Source organism: Mus musculus, chromosome 10 (assembly GCF_000001635.26).
Source record: "Mus musculus strain C57BL/6J chromosome 10, GRCm38.p6 C57BL/6J".
Classification (NCBI taxonomy): domain Eukaryota; kingdom Metazoa; phylum Chordata; class Mammalia; order Rodentia; family Muridae; genus Mus; species Mus musculus.
Genome location: NC_000076.6, coordinates 71,537,637 through 71,557,701, shown reverse-complemented (window position 1 = coordinate 71,557,701; position 20,065 = coordinate 71,537,637). Strand labels below are relative to the sequence as shown.

General features: G+C 40.3%; 1 long non-coding RNA gene across 1 annotated transcript in view; it reads right to left on the bottom strand.

Annotated features, from left to right (window-relative positions):
- Gm34486 overlaps positions 1 to 20,065 on the bottom strand; it is a 38,080-nt gene that overhangs the window by 7,665 nt on the left and 10,350 nt on the right. The window contains exon 2 of the long non-coding RNA XR_380566.2: positions 7,889 to 8,032. This is a non-coding gene — a long non-coding RNA (predicted gene, 34486). The remainder of the gene's footprint in view (positions 1 to 7,888; positions 8,033 to 20,065) is intronic.

Below are 20,065 nucleotides of genomic sequence, written 5' to 3'. Positions count from 1 at the left end.
ATATATTCATATGCACATTTCTAACTGACATATATCTGTACTTGGTGATGAAAGAAGAAAGCACAAATAGAAAAACCATGGCTTCATTATCAGCCCATTTTGTTTTCTGTCCATAAAGGAAAATGAGTGTTATGATACATTGAAAAGTAAAAATCTGTTACAGTGATTACTCACCAAAGTCATGTAGAAAACTGACCTGAAAAAACACAGATTCCCCACAATCGGAAAAAGATGAAAATGTCCTGTGAGGAAAAAGTTTGCCCCTTTACTTAATCCCATCATTACCAAAAGTCACAAGAAACTCAAACTCGGAAAAGACAAATAATAAATGGCTCAATCTTGAACCAACTAAGCTATTTCAGCAGGGAAAGGAGATTCTCATCTTTCCAACTGTGCACTCATTTCATGCACTGTGCTTCAGTGTTGGGGGGACGTTACACAAGACCTCACACACCCATATGCTACAGTGTGCATTCTTGACCTCAGACAAACACTCTGATACCAGAGGAGGAGGATCACTAGGCAGCGTGGCCACTTGCTTTAATATGCTATGTTTTCTGTCACGCCATCTTTGCAAAAGTGCAAATTTATTAATAGTGGTTTGTTTGTATTCTCCCAGAATCAGTAGCTGAAGTTGGATATGGGTAAATTTAACAACTTCATCGATAGAGACCTCCTTGTTAAGTATGAATATTTAATGAGTTCTTCTTGTCATTCCAGCAAACATGGACACTTAGAAAATGCAGATATAAAAAATAAAACCAAAATGGATATCACCTAGGTGACACCAGAAAGCATAAAGTACACTAATCTCCTTAGCTGTCTTTGTGATCTTTCTGCTCTATGTGTTTCGTGGCATTTTTTTCACAACTTGCTAAAGTGAACTCTGTGCGCTCATCCTATTTCCTTGTCTGCCCCTCCACAGAAGTGTATTAAAGCTTATGAAGCACCCTCTTGTATAAGGATGTTGTATTTAGACACAGAACTTCATGGTTACAATGTGATAAATCAAAGAGACTCACAAAGGTGGTTCAAATTATATCCCAAGTGTATCCAATCATTTTATTTTTGAGAATATAATTGCATCATTTCTCCAAACCCTTTTCTTCCTCCAAACACCCCCCATGTATTCCTTCCTAGGAACCTTCAAATTCATAGCCTACTTTTCATTAATTATTGTATGTATATGTATACGTACACATACATGTACATGTACATGTGTGTACATGTACATGTGTATGTGTATGTACATGTGTGTGTGTGCGCATGTACATGTGTATGTATATGTACATGTGTATGTATATGTACATGTGTATGTATATGTACATGGACATGTGTATGTGTATGTATATAGTCATAAATATAACCAGCTCAGTCTGTGTAATGTTACTTGGACGTATGTTTTCAGGGATGAGAAATTAGTATTAGATAACCAATTGCCATTGCTTTCTTTGAGGATGATTTCTCCCACTCTGCAATCCTTAGTTACCCATAGTTCTTCGAGTAGGGTTAAGACCTCAGGGTCTTTCCTTGTCCATTTTGACATATCCATTGGTGTCAACATTGCTCTGCTCATATTTGGGCCATCATATTGTGGAGACTTTATGGGTGTAAGTTTCTGACATTAGTAAGACACAGAGAGTCACAGCAAACTCCCTGATCCTCTGGTTCTTAAAGTCTTTCTTTGATGTATGGTGGCAATTAATTTTGATGTTTCTCTATTTTTTGTTTTAAGAGATGATCTGACTATTGAAGAAAGTGGGTATTAACAAATACTGTTAATAGATTGATGTTAATCTGTGTCTTTAAATCTAGTAGTATATTTTTTTAATGAAATAAGGTGCCCCAGAATTTAGGACATATATGTTTAGGATAGTGATACTTCTGATTAACCTCTGTTTATAATGAAGTATTCCTCTTTATTTGTTCTTACTTGTTTTAGCGTGAAGTGTTTTCAGGTATTAGAATAGAGATGCCTTCTTCCTTCCTGATTCCATTTGATTGGAGTATTTTTCTCCTTCCTTTTATCCTAAGGCAGTGTCTATCTTCAAAGCTAGGATGTGGTTCTTGTAGACAAAGATGTGTATATTTAGTTTCTTTATCCATTCAATAAGCCTATGTCTTTTGATTGGAGAATCAAGGCCACTGATATTCAAAGCTATTATTGAAATGTGTGTCATTGTTTATTGCTTTTCGGTGTTGGCTACTATATCCATGGTCTCTCTGCTATGCTCATTCCCTTCTTCAGTTTGAAATATGGATTCCTGTATTTTCTTTAAGTGTGGTTTGTTGAATATAAGGTTTTTTTTTAGGCTGTTTATATCATGAAAGTTTTTTCTTTTTCAATTATGGGGGATAGTTTTGCTAGGTATATTAGTCTAGGCTGTATATCATAGCATTTTAGGGCTTAGAATACATGGTACTCGGCTCTTATAGCTTTCATTTGAGCCATTTCCAAAGAGAAGTCAACTGTTAGTCTGATGAGCTCTCCTTTATATATGACTTTCATATTTCTCTTGAATCTTTCAATAAATCTTATTTGTTATATATACTTAATGTTTTAACTATGATATACCATCAGGATTTTATTCTGTGTGCTTCTCATATTTGTATGGGTGTGTCTTAACTTAATTTGCAGAAGTTTTCTTCTATTATCTCATTGAAGATGTGATCTATGTCATTGACTTGGAATTCTTCTCTGTCATCAAAGATTTGGTTTTTCATGATGTCACTGTTCTAGTGCTGTGAAAAGGCATTATCACCAAAGTAACCCTTATGAAGGAGAGCATTTAGCTGGAGGCTGGCTTACAGTGTCAGAGATTTGGTCTATTATCACTATGGCAATAACCATGGCAGCATGAAGGCAGATGCTGGAGCAATAGCTGAGAGCTACATCCTGATCTGTAGGCAAAGAGAGAGGGGGAGATGCTGGGCCTGGCATGGGCTTGCAAAACCTCAAAGCCCCTTCCAGTGACACACTTCTTCCAGTAAGGCCATGCCTTCTCAAATAGTACCACTCCCTATAACTAAACATTCAAATATATGAGCCTATAGGGTCCATTCTTATTCAAACCACTACATATGGTGTCTCACATTTCCTGTGTGCTTCTTTCCTGTGGGGTGGTTTGGTGAGGGGGGGGGGTTGTTTTGGTTTGCTTTGCTTTGTTTTGTTGTTGTTGTTTGGTTTTTGTTTTCATATTCCTTGCTTGTTTGATCTACATCTAGTAAGTTTCTCTCCTACCTTCGAGTCCTAATAGTCTGTCTTCTACTTGATTCATTCAACTTCTGAGGATTTTTTTAAGTTTCTTTTTTTTTAATTAATTTATTTATTATATGTAAGTAAACTGTAGCTGTCTTCAGACACTCCAGAAGAGGGTGTCAGATCTCCTTATGGACGGTTGTGAGCCACCATGTGGTTGCTGGTATTTGAACTCTGGACCTTCAGAAGATCAATCAGTGCTCTTAACCACTGAGCCATCTCACCAGACCTTCCTTTAAGTTTCTAGTTGAGTTTTTCAGTTCCACTTTTATTTCACCTTGAGTCTTCTCTGCTGTTTCTGTCCCCTTGTTGGATTCTGTTCTATAGTCCTGGGTTGTCTGCAGTTTCCTTCAGTTTTATGCTTGCTCTCTTGGGCATACCTCAGTCATTTATTCTCCGTGAGTTCTATCCTACTCCCCCCAAAGACATTGAAATGTTTCTTTATATCTGTTTTAAAATTCTTGAAGTCTTTGAGGACATGTGTATGATTGTCCTTTTAAATCCTGTGCCTCAGAAATCATCTAGGTAATTCCCATTTGCAAACCTTTCTACTGGACTCGTAAAGCTTGGTGGGTAGATACTGGCTTGGTCTTTCAGATAGTTATTTTGTGGTGAGATTTTGACATATGGACTTCATTTATCAGTTTTAAGCCTGATAAAGTCCGAGAAGATAGGTCTGGGTAGATGAGAAGTACTAGCAGCCCATGGAAGAAAAGTTCATTAAAACTACATGTACAGCTCTGAGCCCCATTTTTTAATGGGGTTATTTGATTTTCTGAAGTCCACCTTCTTGAGTTCTTTATATATGTTGGATATTAGTCCCCTATCTGATTTAGGATAGGTAATGATCCTTTCCCAATCTGTTGGTGGTCTTTTTGTCTTACTGACGGTGTCTTTTGCCTTGCAGAAACTTTGGAGTTTCATTAGGTCCCATTTGTCAATTCTCGATCTTACAGTACAAGCCATTGCTGTTCTGTTCAGGAATTTTTCCCCTGTGCCCATATCTTCAAGGCTTTTCCCCACTTTCTCCTCTATAAGTTTCAGTGTCTCTGGTTTTATGTGAAGTTCCTTGATCCACTTAGATTTGACCTTAGTACAAGGAGATAAGTATGGATCGATTCGCATTCTTCTACATGATAACAACCAGTTGTGCCAGCACCAATTGTTGAAAACGCTGTCTTTCTTCCACTGGATGGTTTTAGCTCCCTTGTCGAAGATCAAGTGACCATAGGTGTGTGGGTTCATTTCTGGGTCTTCAATTCTATTCCATTGGTCTACTTGTCTGTCTCTATACCAGTACCATGCAGTTTTTATCGCAATTGCTCTGTAGTAAAGCTTTAGGTCAGGCATGGTGATTCCACCAGAGGTTCTTTTATCCTTGAGAAGAGTTTTTGCTATCCTAGGTTTTTTGTTATTCCAGATGAATTTGCAAATTGCTCCTTCTAATTCGTTGAAGAAATGAGTTGGAATATTGATGGGGATTGCATTGAATCTGTAGATTGCTTTTGGCAAGATAGCCATTTTTACCATGTTGATCTGGCCAATCCATGAGCATGGGAGATCTTTCCATCTTCTGAGATCTTCTTTAATTTCTTTCTTCAGAGATTTGAAGTTTTTATCATACAGATCTTTCACTTCCTTAGTTAGAGTCACGCCAAGGTATTTTATATTATTTGTGACTATTGAGAAGGGTGTTGTTTCCCTAATTTCATTCTCAGCCTGTTTATTCTTTGTATAGAGAAAGGCCATTGACTTGTTTGAGTTAATTTTATATCCAGCTACTTCACCGAAGCTGTTTATCAGGCTTAGGAGTTCTCTGATAGAATTTTTAGGGTCACTTATATATACTATCATATCATCTGCAAAAAGTGATATTTTGACTTCCTCTTTTCCAATTTGTATCCCCTTGATCTCCTTTTGTTTTCTAATTGCTCTGGCTAATACTTCAAGTACTATGTTGAAAAGGTAGGGAGAAAGTGGGCAGCCTTGTCTAGTCCCTGATTTTAGTGGGATTGCTTCCAGCTTCTCTCCATTTACTTTGATGTTGGCTACTGGTTTGCTGTAGATTGCTTTTATCATGTTTAGGTATGGGCCTTGAATTCCTGATCTTTCCAAAACTTTTATCATGAATGGGTGTTGGATCTTGCAAATGCATTTTCTGCATGTAACGAGATGTTCGTGTGGTTTTTGTCTTTGAGTTTGTTTATATAATGGATTACATTGATGGATTTTCATATATTAAACCATCCCTGCATCCCTGGAATAAATGCAAATCAAAACGACCCTGAGATTCCACCTCACACCAGTCAGAATGGCTAAGATCAAAAATTCAGGTGACAGCAGATGCTGGCGAGGATGTGGAGAAAGAGGAACACTCCTCCATTGTTGGTGGGATTGCAGGCTTGTACAACCACTCTGGAAATCAGTCTGGCGGTTCCTCAGAAAATTGGACATAGTACTACCGGAGGATCCAGCAATACCTCTCCTGGGCATATATCCAGAAGATGCCCCAACTGGTAAGAAGGACACATGCTCCACTATGTTCATAACAGCCTTATTTATAATAGCCAGAAGCTGGAAAGAACCCAGATGCCCCTCAACAGAGGAATGGATAAAGAAAATGTGGTACATCTACACAATGGAGTACTACTCAGCTATTAAAAAGAATGAATTTATGAAATTCCTAGCCAAATGGATGGACCTGGAGGGCATCATCCTGAGTGAGGTAACACATTCACAAAGAAACTCACACAATATGTACTCACTGATAAGTGGATATTAGCCCCAAACCTAGGATACCCAAGATATAAGATACAATTTGCTAAACACATGAAACTCAAGAAGAATGAAGACTGAAGTGTGGACACTATGCCCCTCCTTAGAATTGGGAACAAAACACCCATGGAAGGAGTTACAGAGACAAAGTTTGGAGCTTAGATGAAAGGATGGACCATGTAGAGACTGCCATATCCAGGGATCCACCCCATAATCAGCATCCAAACGCTGACACCATTGCATACACTAGCAAGATTTTATCAAAAGGACCCAGATGTAGCTGTCTCTTATGAAACTATGCCGGGGCCTAGCAAACACAGAAGTGGATGCTCACAGTCAGCTAATGGATGGATCACAGGGCTCCCAATGGAGGAGCTAGAGAAAGTAGCCAAGGAGCTAAAGGGATCTGCAACCCTATAGGTGGAACAACATTATGAACTAACCAGTACCCCGGAGCTCTTGACTCTAGCTGCATATATAGCAAAAGATGGCCTAGTTGGCCATCACTGGAAAGAGAGGCCCATTGGTCTTGCAAACTTTATATGCCCCAGTACAGGGTAACACCAGGGCCAAAAAGGGGGAGTGGGTGGGCAGGGGAGTGGGGGTGGGTGGGTATGGGGGACTTTTGGTATAGCATTGGAAATGTAAATGAGCTAAATACCTAATAAAAAATGGAAAAAAAATAAAACTACATGTACTCTGTATATATTATAGACGGAATTACATAAATTAATGGGCTTTTAAGTAATTAGTTAATAGCCTATTTCCTTGTGGCTTTTTCAAGCATCTACGTTGTTATTTTACCTACCTCTCTTTTTCTTCTGTATTTATCTCCATCTCTCTTCCCTAAGGAGTCCCCTGGTTCCTCATTTCCCTATGCAATCATTTGTACACTGTCCTTCCACTCTCCCTGCCCCCACACCTTCTTCTGTATTTGCCTCTCTCTCTGCCTCTAAGGAAGCACTCCTCTTCCCATTCCCCTGATCAGACCACTTGTATTCGAGTGCTCCCCAAAACCCCCATCCTGGAAATGATGCCATTTTACTCTCCTGGTTTCTGTAATTACTATAGGCTAGGCACTCACATCTGAAGATTTGAAGCTTCCCCTAAGGGAGAACATGTGACATTTGTATCTCTGTGATGACCAGGTAGTCTGGTTGGGTGGCAGGTCATAGTGCCTGTATATCCTTCCACAGCAGACATGGGAGACACAGTCTTACCTTTGCCCTTGAGGCTACTCCATATTCAAGGCTCCCATTACAGTAGCTGCTTTGCATAACACACCTTCCCCTTCTCTGATAGCCCTTTGCCTGAAGTCATATAAGACCAATGCTGCAAGAACCACTCAGCCTGCTTCTGTTTCTAAAGGCAATAACATTGGATAAGTAACACTTTCTAGTTCAGCCACAATTAATAAAGTTCCCAGAGTTCTCTGCTTCCAATGGTGTTTGCTGTCACTCTGTCAATCAACACCTGTCCGCACCTTTGAAGACGTGTCATCCAGATCAAAGCCCAGGCTTGTCACTGTTGCTTTTCATGTAGTAGCAGTAGTAGCAGTAGCAGTAGTGGTACTGGTAGTAAGGGGATGAAGAAGAACCACCCTAAGAGAAGCTGGAAATCAAATGCAGGGATTGCTTTCAACAAAGATGGAAAGTGTTGGTCAGAGTGCCTAGAAGCCTTGTCCACGATCATAGAAACACAGAAGCCATTGGCAAAGAAAAGTAGATCTCAGAAATGCTGGTTTCTAGTTAAGAATAGTTTCTGGTACTCTAGAATATGAAATGACAATGAGGAATGATTTCAAATGTTCCCACTTGACTCTCCAGCCACAGTTTCATTCTTCAGTGCACCTACCACATTTGATGGCTACAGCACCCAAAATGTGCTGCAGCCCAGCACACAGCCAGGTTCTTCCAGGGTGAACAATAGTCAGTCTTCACTGAACAATCTTCACAGCAACCAAAGGCTTGGCATTGGTGAGTCAGATGCTATTCCTGACTAAGAAAGCATATATGAAAAAAGTAAGCCATTGGAATCTAAGTGAGAAGAGAGATTGGGGGCAGGAAGAAAAAAACGTTTTAATGGTTTAACGTAATTGCAAACAGTCAACCAGTCTTGAAAGTTTCAGAAGACTTGCTGAACCACATAATAGGGTCATTCTCTCCCTTGGTGACTCAGATACAGGCCAGATTAGACAAGATTAAAAGTAGATGAAGGCAGGTTTATTAGGCTCTGTTACTGGGTAGGTTCATCAATCCCAATGAAGGGGGCTGACGGAGTCACACCTAGGCTAGGGCAGAGGAGTTTTATAGACTATAGGCAAAGGCTGATGACATGTCAGCCATAAACTGGTTTTCTGCCCAAGTATAGTCAAGAGCTGAGCACTTGGGGATTTGGGTGATTGGCAGCATCAGGGGAGGAGCTTGCTACACTTGCCAAGAATGTGGAACTGACTTGGGTTCTTGGAGCCATTTCTTTGCTCAGAATTTTTCAGTGTGGCGGGGCTAAGTGAGGAAGGGTAGATGGGGTTTCCCAGCTTGCGCAGGGGTGAGCAGGGATTCCAGCCCAACAGCACTGCCCTAAATTGATTCTTAAAAGCTATATGAGATAACCAGATAAAATGGGGAGAGTGTTGGGATAATTGAATGCCAACTCTGAACTACCTGAGAAATCCCAGCTAACATCCCACCCCACTCTCCTAAGTTCCTCCCCTTATGTGTTTGCCCACATACCTATTCCCATTTCAAGCATCAAGACAATATTGATATCAACTAGGAAAAAACAAAAGAACTAAAAGCTTACAAGGTCAGGAACTACAATTTGAATAAAAATTGCTGGAAAGATCTCTATTTTCCTTCCAATTCGAAGTTCCCCTGTATGGTCGCATTAATATTCTTGGCAAAGTGGAAATATATGATGCTGAAAATATTCAAGTATTTCATGCATGAGGTACTGTGGTTTTAAAACTTTTCTCTGCAACGCGTCGAAGATTGATGAGGCTTTTAATCATGTATGTAGACGAAAGGGGCAAATGGGCTACCGTGGAGTCTCCAGGTCAAACCATCATCTGCTTCTGCAGTCTCTAGAGTTAAATGAGAACTCTTCCTGATTGATGGCTGAAGTGCAAATTGCTTCACGAATCACTGGTCTTGCAAAAACTGCAATTATAGATGTTGAAGCTTGTTGTATTTTATTAAATGTTTAAATAACTATTAAAGTTATTCATGCCCCATGTAAGACAATAAAATAACACATTCGGTGTATGTTAAAATATTATCATAAAACTTTAAGCCAACTTAAAATAAAAAAGGGAATATGATATTATATTAAAATATATGTCACAGGGTGTATATTTTAAACTCATAGGTGCTGTAACTTAGTAGTAGAATAGAAGCTTGGGATGTCCAAGGTGATGGATTCAATCCCAGGTACCATCACCTCTAAACACCATACAGAACTGATGGAAAGAAAATGACCACATATAAGATAACTAATGGGCCAACACAAGGAGTGCTTCCTTTCCAAAACACACACATCTCAGAGTTTATAAAGGTACAGCATGACATGAGAGACTCTGAACATTTACATCTGAAAAATGTGATTAGCAAATGGCATGGAACTCAACCAGCGACTCTCTACCCGTAGCCCAAGAAGCTACTTGTCAACCATGCAGAACAAAAACACTGTTGAACAAAGATGAGGAACGGTGAGGGGAAACACCAGAGCATGAATGTGTGTTGGTTACAGCTTACTGGGTGAGTAAAACTTAGCGCCAAGTCAATGCTCTTATTTTCTAGCTCCATCCCGAAAGAAGAGTTGCCACAATGCATGGGACTCATTAAGACATCTGTCTGCTAAAAGCAACAGATGTAGTATCTCCTGCAGACACAGTTTTTAGGAACTGAACATCTCCTGTCTTCTGGGAAATGGAGTGCTTGATGAACGAGAAACTTGAAAGATGCCTCCGGAATTAAAGTGTCCATTTCACAAATCCTAGGGGAGCAGTAACAGGGCTGTTTCTATCACTAGTTACTTGCGAAATTAGTGTGGTGTTGCTCTTGCCTGAGTGTGAATTCTCTGAGCAATGTCAGTCTCTCCCCAGACTCAAGTCAGCTATTTGCACCTGCTAAACACACATGCACGCGCGCGCACACACACAAACACACACACACACAACTAGTTAATTGGTTACCTAATTTCAACCATGGAAAGTTAGCAAACAACACAACCCTTTCCTAGGTGCTCCTACATAAAGCCTGCTAATGAGCACCTAAAACAAGTTCCAATTTGCTTCTCCAGTGTAATCAGATAAACCAAATATGGCAAGGAAGTGATTTTAAAGGGCAGGCCGCACAATGTCTGAATCTGACTGGGATAATTACTTTTTCTGGCTGTCGACAGAGCTCTCCCAAGTGTTCGAGAACAGCCACTTTAAGAGTGTAAATCAAATTTAATCAAACAGTGCACCAGGGAGACAATGTTTTCCCTCAACCCCACCCCACCTTAACAATTCTACCTTAGTTCCATCTTGGTCACCAAAGTACCTGGCAGCTGTGTGTGCCTAGTGGGAACTAGCCTATGATTCTGATCTCACTCTGAGGCTAGCTTTCTGCTTACTCAAATGAAGAAAAGTCGTGCCACTATCTCCTGATGACTTACCTTGACCATATCACAATATTAAAGAAGTCACATGTTTTAATTATATATATTTCTATATACATATATGTAGTACTATTATATTAGATATAAAAATATGTTGTATCGTATATATTAGCTACCACTACATAAGTTAGACACGGTCTTTCTTTCTCCTTTTTCTTTCCTTCCCAATGGCAAACCTTCACAGCCTTTCAGCCGTGGCCCAACAGATCTTAACAGCTGGATTCATCCGCCTACACTCTGGCTCTCTGCCATACGCACACATGAGAGGGTTGCATTTCTCTGGCCTGTTACGATTGAGTATGGCCATGTACTTCCATATAAGCAGAAACATCCATGCCCGCTGTGGCAATGGCTGCCATGGCCAGTGTAAACAATCACTCAAGATGTCTGTGGAGCTCCTGATGACAAGGTTGAAAGATGAGTAGAGGCCCCTGTTTCAAGCCACTAGGAATTTTTTTTAAATCTTGTATTGTCTCTTAAGCCAGCATAGTATTGCCAAGGCTAATGCAAAACCTAAGAGAAGCCTAAAGCATGGGGAAAGGTGTGCTTCTGTGCCATAATGAGTTAGAGCAAGAGAGAGCCCATTTAAGTGTGAATCAGTGAACCAGAATTCACAGTCAACATTGACATGAATTTAAATAGGAATTGTTCACCATCTTCATCTAATTCAACTGAAAAAAAATACTGCTTAGGCCCTAAATACTCATTTTTTTCCTCTTAAATTGTTTCTATACTAGATCAAGCCATAATTAAACAACTTAGGGCTCCAATCACATGTGCCATGCTATCTTGACAAAAATTAACCTTTAAATTTGGTGTCTACACATTATTTTTAAGTTATAATTTAATTTTTTCAAGGAATTAATAGAAATGTCTATATCTCTCCTTGGAATAACACAAGTTCCTAAACAACCTAAGTAAACATTACTTATTCATTTCTCAGTAGACAACTTCAGCAAACAGGAGGCAAACACGTTATCTATGACTAAATACAAATCTATGACAGCATATGGCATTTAGTCAAAACTTTTATACCCATAGCTTGGTAGTAAGTGATGGGAAAAAAATACTGTTTAGCACTGTCATGTTTTAGCTATTAGGGACATGTCAACCCAACAGTTACCTCGCCCTGAAGAGCATGTGGAATTTACTGCAGTGCTCAAGTTGAAATACGTTTTTTCTTATTTCAGGTTGTTCCATCTGCCAAAGATATTTCTTTCTGGTGCCCCTGCTGATGTAATCCTTTGTGCCTTGTTATTTCTCTCTCAGTTCATTTCATTCGTTACACTTCATCACCACGGACACTCACTTCATTTCTTCTCTCTGGCATCGGTCCCAGTGGCTCAATTGTCTTGTACAGTTTCTCAGGGTTTCCACACTAAGTTGGGCCATTTTTCTAACCATTAGCCATTTAAATGCTCTTCTTAAATAACTATGCCTTACATGAAAAGCTAAAGCATGCGTCTGTTCACAGAAACCGTCAAATGTCCAGACAAAGGAAGTGGTAATCCTACTAAACTTTACTCCTAATATAAGAGCTCTCTTCTCTAAATGAATGGAGATCTTGGAAGTATAGTCACATCATATGAAGAGTCTGACTGAGCCTAGAACTCCTTGGGCCAGTTCATCATGTTTGTCCATGTGGTCACTGGATGAATTAGTTTTCAAAACATGCTCTACCTATTTGCTAAGTGTTTGTCTATCATTCTATCAGACCTGGGGGTGGAGATCATTAGGGAAGATTCTTTTATTCTTGAAAACCTTACAACTGGCACAAGTTTGGCAGAAATTTTAAATAGATGGATGACCTCTTGACATATACTAATATATTTGAGTTAACTGAACTAAAATATTAAATTTGAAAGAATCGGGATGGCCCTCAACAACCCTGTGCTAATTCTCTGTTGGTCCATATTTTGTCTGCTCCACAATAAATGGCTCCCTCTACACCCCATACTAGTCACACTATTGTGTATCCTGACTAGACAGCTTTCACATCACCACAGAGAAGATCGCTCCACAGCAAGAGAAGAAGGGAGGGATCATCTCAAAATTTTACACACCATGATGGAATGTGAATCTGCTTGCACAGTGAATACATCCTCCTATGCACACTTCCTAAGCACACATTCATTCAAAGTCCAAGTCACAGAAAACAATCCCAACACCTTCACATGATGCAATAAGCCTAGTCTGAGCAAACCACAGAGGTTAAAAGTCATACATTCATTCACTCACTCAACTACTAACTTACATTAACTGAAATTTTCAATGACTTATAGAAGTTCTAATTTTTTCCCTTTTGAAAAGGAGAAGTTTGCCTAGAGAAGTTTTAGGGCAGTGAAGTTATTCTCTGTGGTTCTATAATGATTGATACATGTCATTGAACATTGGCCAAAATCCACAGAATGTACACCAAGAGTGAACCATTACACACACTGGGATGATAATGCCACATCAAATGTAGGTTCATTAACTGTCACAAATGAACCTCTCTGGTGGGGACACTGATAGACTAGGGAGTTGCTGGTGCATAGATGAAGGGAAGTTACATTGGAAATCCCTCTGATTTTTTTTCAACTTCATTGCAAACCTATGCTCTTTCAAAGAAAATCAAAGCTACTTTAAAACTCCCTGTTTCCTACATGCTGCTTGTGTCTTCTTCATAGTACTAAACTGTCTTAGTTAGGGTTTTGCTACTGTGAACAGACACCATGACCATGGCAAGTCTTATAAAAAAACATTTACTTGGGGCTGGCTTACAGGTTCAGAGGTTCAGTCCATTATCATCAAGGTAGGAGCATGACAGTATCCAGGCAGGCATAACACAGGTGGAGCTGAGAGTTCTACATCTTCATCTAAAGGCTGCTAGTGGAATACTGACTCCTAGGCAACTAGGGTGAGGATCTTAAGCCTACACCCACAGAGGCACACCTACTCCAACCAGGTCACACCTCAAATGGTGCCACTCTCTGGCCCAAGAATATACAAACCATCACACAAGCTAAGTCTGGCATCTCCAGGCAGCCATTGCTACAGGAACAGAGATGGAGATGGAGTAGGCACTAACATCCAAATTCACCATTATATCTTCCTCTGTGCAGGGGTGTGGGGGGGTGCATATGTGCATGTGCATTAATCTGTGAAGGTGTGAGTTTGGGGGGGATATACATGTAAGTATGTGTGTACATGTGAGTGTGCATACACAAGTGAATGGGTGTGTGAGTGGGAGGTGTGAATCTGTCTATGTATACGTGAGTGTGCTTGTGTGTGCACATGTGAGTGTGTAAATATGAGTGTGCATATGAGTGTGTCCTCTGCATGTGAGTATGTGCATGTAAGAGGTGTGTGCTCATGAGGGTGTGTGCATGTGAACATGGTAACATTGATGTTGATGTGTATAAAAAACAATGGGGGGCCAGGCAGTGGTGGTGCACGCCTTTAATCCCAGCACTCAGGAGGCAGAGGCAGGCAGATTTCTGAGTTCAAGGCCAGCCTGGTCTACAAAGTGAGTTCCAGGACAGCCAGGGCTACACAGAGAAACCTTGCCTCGGGAAAAAAAAAAAAAAGACAATGGGCCCAGCACTTTGTTGGATTCTAATTACCTCATCCCACTAAGGTTGGCAACAAGACTGCCTTCTTTGATAACATCAAAGCAATTCTGAGGAGGATCTACACTCTCTCCCTGCCCCCGCCCCCATATCACACCACTAAAAGAGATGAGAAATCACTCCTGGCCCCTATGAAATCAAATTTAATCTTACACTATATTTCTAAAGAACCTACTGTGTCCCAGGACTCTCCCGGGTACCAATAGATACAGCAGTGAACCAAATAGATATAATTTGATCCTGTCAACTCTAATTGTCGGGGTAGGAATCAAGCTTTTATAAAACTCTAGATAGATACTGATGATTCATCCATAAACGATAAAACATATTTAAAAACAAAAAGTACAGTACAGGGGAAAGCCAGGGCCAAGAAGTGGGAGTGGGTGGGTAGGGCAGTGGGTGGGGGAGCATGTGGGGGACTTTTGGGATAGCATTGGAAATGTAAATGAAATAAATACCCAATTTAAAAAAGTAGAAAAGAGATATTTATAAAGGGCTGGGTAGAGACAGGATACAACATAAATAGGTCACATCAGATGGGTGAATGTCCCTGGAGAAGGTGCATTTTAGACTAAGACAGAAACACAAAGAACCAGATATCCAGAGAACAAGGAAGACTATTCCAGTATAAAATTACTAAGTTAAAAAAGCATTTATTCTAGGAGGAGACACAAAGGAGAGTGGTATGACTGAGGTACAGAAAGCCAAAGAGGAAGATGAAATGGCTTGCTTTAGGAAGGGAGTCCAGCTTTCATTGCAAATCCAATGCAAAGAAGCCCCTGTTACTTTTAAGCAGAAATAAGACATTGCAAGTACCACACCATATAACTAACAAAGTGCAGAGAGGCCATCTCCTTAAGAGCCAGATAGTTCATCTAAGAGGGGAAGGGCAGTACTTCAAACAGAACTGCTAACAGTAAAATAGACTTGGAAATGGAGTGTGCAAAATTCAGTAAATACAAGCAGAGACTTGGAGCTTCTGGCAGGTCCTGGAAAAACACCCTCAAAAGGCTCTGAAGGATGGCAGCACTTCCTACTGTACAAAACAATTACACTCTGCAGGGTCTGCACAGCCGGGGCCGTATTATGTTTGCTTTGAGGCTGTATAAACCCTTTCTGGGAGAAGTATTCTCATGGAGGGAGAACATAAAGTGGTACCCTTAATTCTATCATTAATGGTACCATGCTACAACGGTAGAAATAAAAGTCTTAAAGACCCTAATTAGACACATATTTCAGCCCCTTCTCTGTGTTCCACATTGCAAGATTTCAACTATGAGAGTAAGATTCGGAAACCAAAATCCTTCTTTAAAATGGCCTTCCTGGGTGCATTTTAAATCTCATTAGAAGACACAATTAAAGCACTAATGAGGAATATGAGCTCCTTGCCCCTCTATGTCTGTAGAAGCCCTGCCTTCCCCTACAAACTTTCAATAAAGTTAAAGCAAAGTGAGTCCCAACAAAGGAGACTTGACATAAGTTTGTATTCAAACCAGGGTGTTCAGAGGTGTTATGGTTCCTGTGATAAACATGTCTGAAAAGAGATTTCCTGGCTCCCTAAATACTAAGAATGTCACAGCAATGAACTCTACAAAAGTATTGTTCGTGAGATCCTATAGGTTTCTATGTCTGCTTTGTTATAATGGGAAGAGGGCGCCAACATATATCCTCTCACCAAGTCCAAACACCAATCAGAATCTCTCGCTTTTACTCTGGCTCCCCAGACTTGCTTTCTCTACATTGTGCTGCCCTAGGCTTTAGAACAACTGGGTTCCTTTTTCCTCTCCATCTGTTTGGCCTCATGATCTGGGAAAACTCAGTCAAGGGGACTCTTAGTCAGCATAAGGATATGATTTATCCAGGCTTTCTTGATTAATCCCCAGAATTGTCACCACAGCGTCGGGCACAGTCAGGGCACACTCTGCACCCTGATACCATCCCAGGCAGGCCACCATCTCTCCCACACTGTTTATATGAAAAGTTACAGGAGCTAATGATTGCTCCAAATAACTGTTCCACCTGGGTCCTTGCCTTCCTTTGTATACTGGGCTAGTTCATGTCTCTGTGGAACAAACCTAATAGAAAGTCAGGAATGATGCAGCTTCTGTGGGTGTACTGTGTTATTCCTCACTCCTGGGACACTGGCCCACTCTGCATCCATTTGTGAATTTATTTCTGCATTACTAATGGGGTGATGGGCATGTGCCCTTTTGAGTTCTCCTTTGAGCTGGTTATTACCCTACCAAGCTCCCTCCACTATGAAAGAGTTTGTCACAATACACACTTATGGCTACTCAAAATGACCCTCATGGCAGCAGCGCCCCTCACTTCCCATCCCAGTGTTCATTCAGTCTTTGCTTCAGGAAACCCAGCAAGATGAAGTTCAATGTCTCATTCTGAGCCATTTCTCACCCAGGTCAACACGTAGAAAATTAACTCAAATCTGTGTTCAAAACCTTCTGCTTGCTTTAATCCTTCAGTGTCATTTCTTATATGACAGATCTTCCGAAAAAGACAAATTCACTTCCTGTGTGACAACACCCAGTGACACTTTCCCATAGAGCAGTAGCCAGCTGCTGAATATGTCAAATGTGCCCGTCAAAATCAGGCACCAGCGGCGGCTATACACACAAAAGTGGAAATGCTTTTACAGCCACAAAGGGTGCAGAATATCTCATTCATGTTTTAGCATTTACAAAAATTAAATGTTTTGCATATATCAAACTGAATAGATTACATTATTAAAGTCCATCTGGATTTTTGTTTTACTTTGTTCAATGTGGCTACTAGACTATTTAAGTCAAACATGGCTTGTATTTCCAGCCGTCAGGTTGTGTTCGTTGCAGTCTTATTCTAGAGTCCCACTCCCCTCCCTGGTCAGCCTTCCCTTACTTATTCTGACCGCATATCTCTGGATTCTCCAGCCATTATCAGCCCATCTGGTTTTCTAGCTTCTTCTGAATGCTGGCTCTTTCACCTGGCATATTTCAGCTCACTGAAATTTCAAACAAAGCTTGTGGCCAGGAGGAAGCCTATCAAGACAGATGGGAACTGATTGTCACTTGATTGAGAAATTATACTTCCATCAACAGAAATCACACTACGTTTAAATAGGCTTTTTCATAGGACTTGTAGTCAAAACAACATCTTTCCCATCTAGTATCTAAGTTAATTGTGTATCTAGCATGCATCCATGTGTGTTTTCTTATAACTCAGGATCTGTTCTTTTTGTTTTAGTTTTTTACTATGTTTATTTAATCATTTGGGGTAGTTGAAGGTATGCACTTCACAAACCTCATGCAGAGGTTAGAGGACAACTTGTCAGGAGCCAGTTGTCTCCTTCTACCATGTGTATCTCTTAGGATTGAACTCAGATTGTCAATCTTGGAGGAAGTCATCTTTACCCACTTACCTGCTGGCCAGTTCTTATTTACATAAGTGTCTTCTGTTATCTACAAATGCAAACACACATATACCTTCTACTCCTGATTCCACCACATTACAGAGGAGTTTGCCAGTCCACGAGCTACAACAGGGTCCTGTGCGAACTTAGCAGAAATACTAACAAGAATGTAGAGTCCAATAGGATATTCATTTCTACAAAGACAGACTGAGCAGCTCCTTGGTGCCTGTCCATCAGAGCAGTAGATTTTAAGGGCAGACCTGAGGAAGAGGCCCTGCAACCTCAGGCATAAGGTGATGTCAGGCAGGTTCCAGAGAGACAGAGTTCTGAGAAAATTTGGACTTAACAGGTGACATTTACTTTTATTGACTCCTTTTGTAAGTGTTCCAAAAATATTTAAAAATCAATTTGAGTGTCTAGATCTATGTCAAGATTATAGTTTTAGTTTCTAAAGTCCAAATTTTTCCATTTTTGAAATCTGAAATAATTATCCATTTCTAGACTTTCCTTTTGACCCAAAACTGTCAGGGATGATGTAAGGACTGGGCAAGTGTTCACTCTGGGACTGTGTGTAAACATGTGAGCCCATTATTTAATCTGTGTCTTGTCAATAAAACAAAAGTCACAAACCAATTTCCTGACCATTTGTTTAAAAAGAGAGAGAGAGAGAGAGAGAGAGAGAGAGAGAGAGAGAGAGAGAGAACTTGAAATTCCTGAGATTGAGATTTTTAGATCTTAAACAATTTTTTGCTTAATGCTGTTGCTTTGTCACAATACAGAAATAAGTCTATGTAGCTGGCACTTTCTGTACTTCTCTGTGTGGTTAAAGTATCTCATCTTTTGGGGGCCAGGAAGATGGCTCTGTTAGTAAAGTACTTGTCATGGAATCTCAGGAAATGAGTTCGGATCCCCAATACCTACATAAAAATCCTGGTGCTACAGCCCTGCAATTCCAGTGTTGGGGGAACAGAGACCTAAAGATCCCTGGAACTACTGGTTATCTTACTGGTTATCACTATTCTAATCCTGTGGAGAGACACTGTGACCGGTAGGGAGCATCGTGGCATACAGGTGAATGTTGGAACAGTAACTGAGAGCTACATGCTGATCAATAGGTAGAGAGAGACAGATTAGTCCTGGCCTAGGCTTTTGAAACCTCAAAGCCCACCCCCAGTGACACACTTCCTCCAATAAGGCCATACCTTCTAATCCTTCTAATCCTTTCAAATGGTATCATTCCTTGGTAACTATACATTCAAATATATTAGCCTATGATGGCCAATGTTACTCAAAACACCAAAGTGGCCAAACTAGCCAAGCCAACTTGGCAAGCTCCAGTTTCTATAATGAACCTATTTAAAAAAAAAAAAAAGCAGAAAATTATAAAGACAATTAGGTAGCCAGGGAGCCTCACTCCACCAGGCAAAGGATGTTTCTTCCCATACTGACTCCTTTCCTTTCCCACCATTACTGTTCACATATTCCCAAATGATGTTCACCTGGACCACACAATAAACACCGAAGGGCTGTTTCTCCCATCCAATGCATCCCAGTCACCAGTGTCAAATTAATTTTCTACAGTTCTGAACAAGCTGTTCTCCTGCTAAAAAAGCTTCAAAGACTCACTACAGCCCCAGAATAGAAAGTTTCCTTCATGCTCTTGTCCTTCATGGAAGAACCTGAAGTTTCTTTTTCCAATTTGACTTTCCCTCAGCTTTTTGGATATTTGCCTTGCAGGCAAGTGGATGAGAAAGTTCAGAAAAGATGGCTGGTGACTTCTAATGTCCTGACTAATCCAAGTCATTTAAGGTTTAAAAAGAAAAATGTCCAAAAGGAACTAAATGATGAATTAGTTCAACAAAAATATCAATGTATTAGATTTCTTAGTTCAATTTCTTGGCTAATGAAGTCCTAAATATATCGGTAAGGACTGTTCTGTTTTAACCAGTGCAGTTAAATTTTCATTCCAATGTTGAGAAAAATCCCTTGCTTGTGAAGTTTGTGAAGTAGTATTGAAGACCATTGCCTTTGTTTTAGAGGGTCTGCAGCAATCAAAGGGAACAATGTTTCCAAGTTGCTTGCTTTTGCTTGTGTGTTTAACTTTGTTTATTCATTGAGGAACCTTATGATGTACTCTGGCCCCATCTACCCTTCACTCCCCTCCTCTTCCTCCTCCTCCCCTCCTCCTCCTACTCCTCCTCCTCTTCCTTCTCCTACTCCTCCCAGATCCATGCCTCTCCCACCTCTCCCTGTCAACTTCAAATCCACAGGTTTTGTTTTCTTATTGTTGTTGTTGTTTATAATTCACTGAATCTAATACATGGGTATGGGGCCATTCACTGAAGCATTGTCACC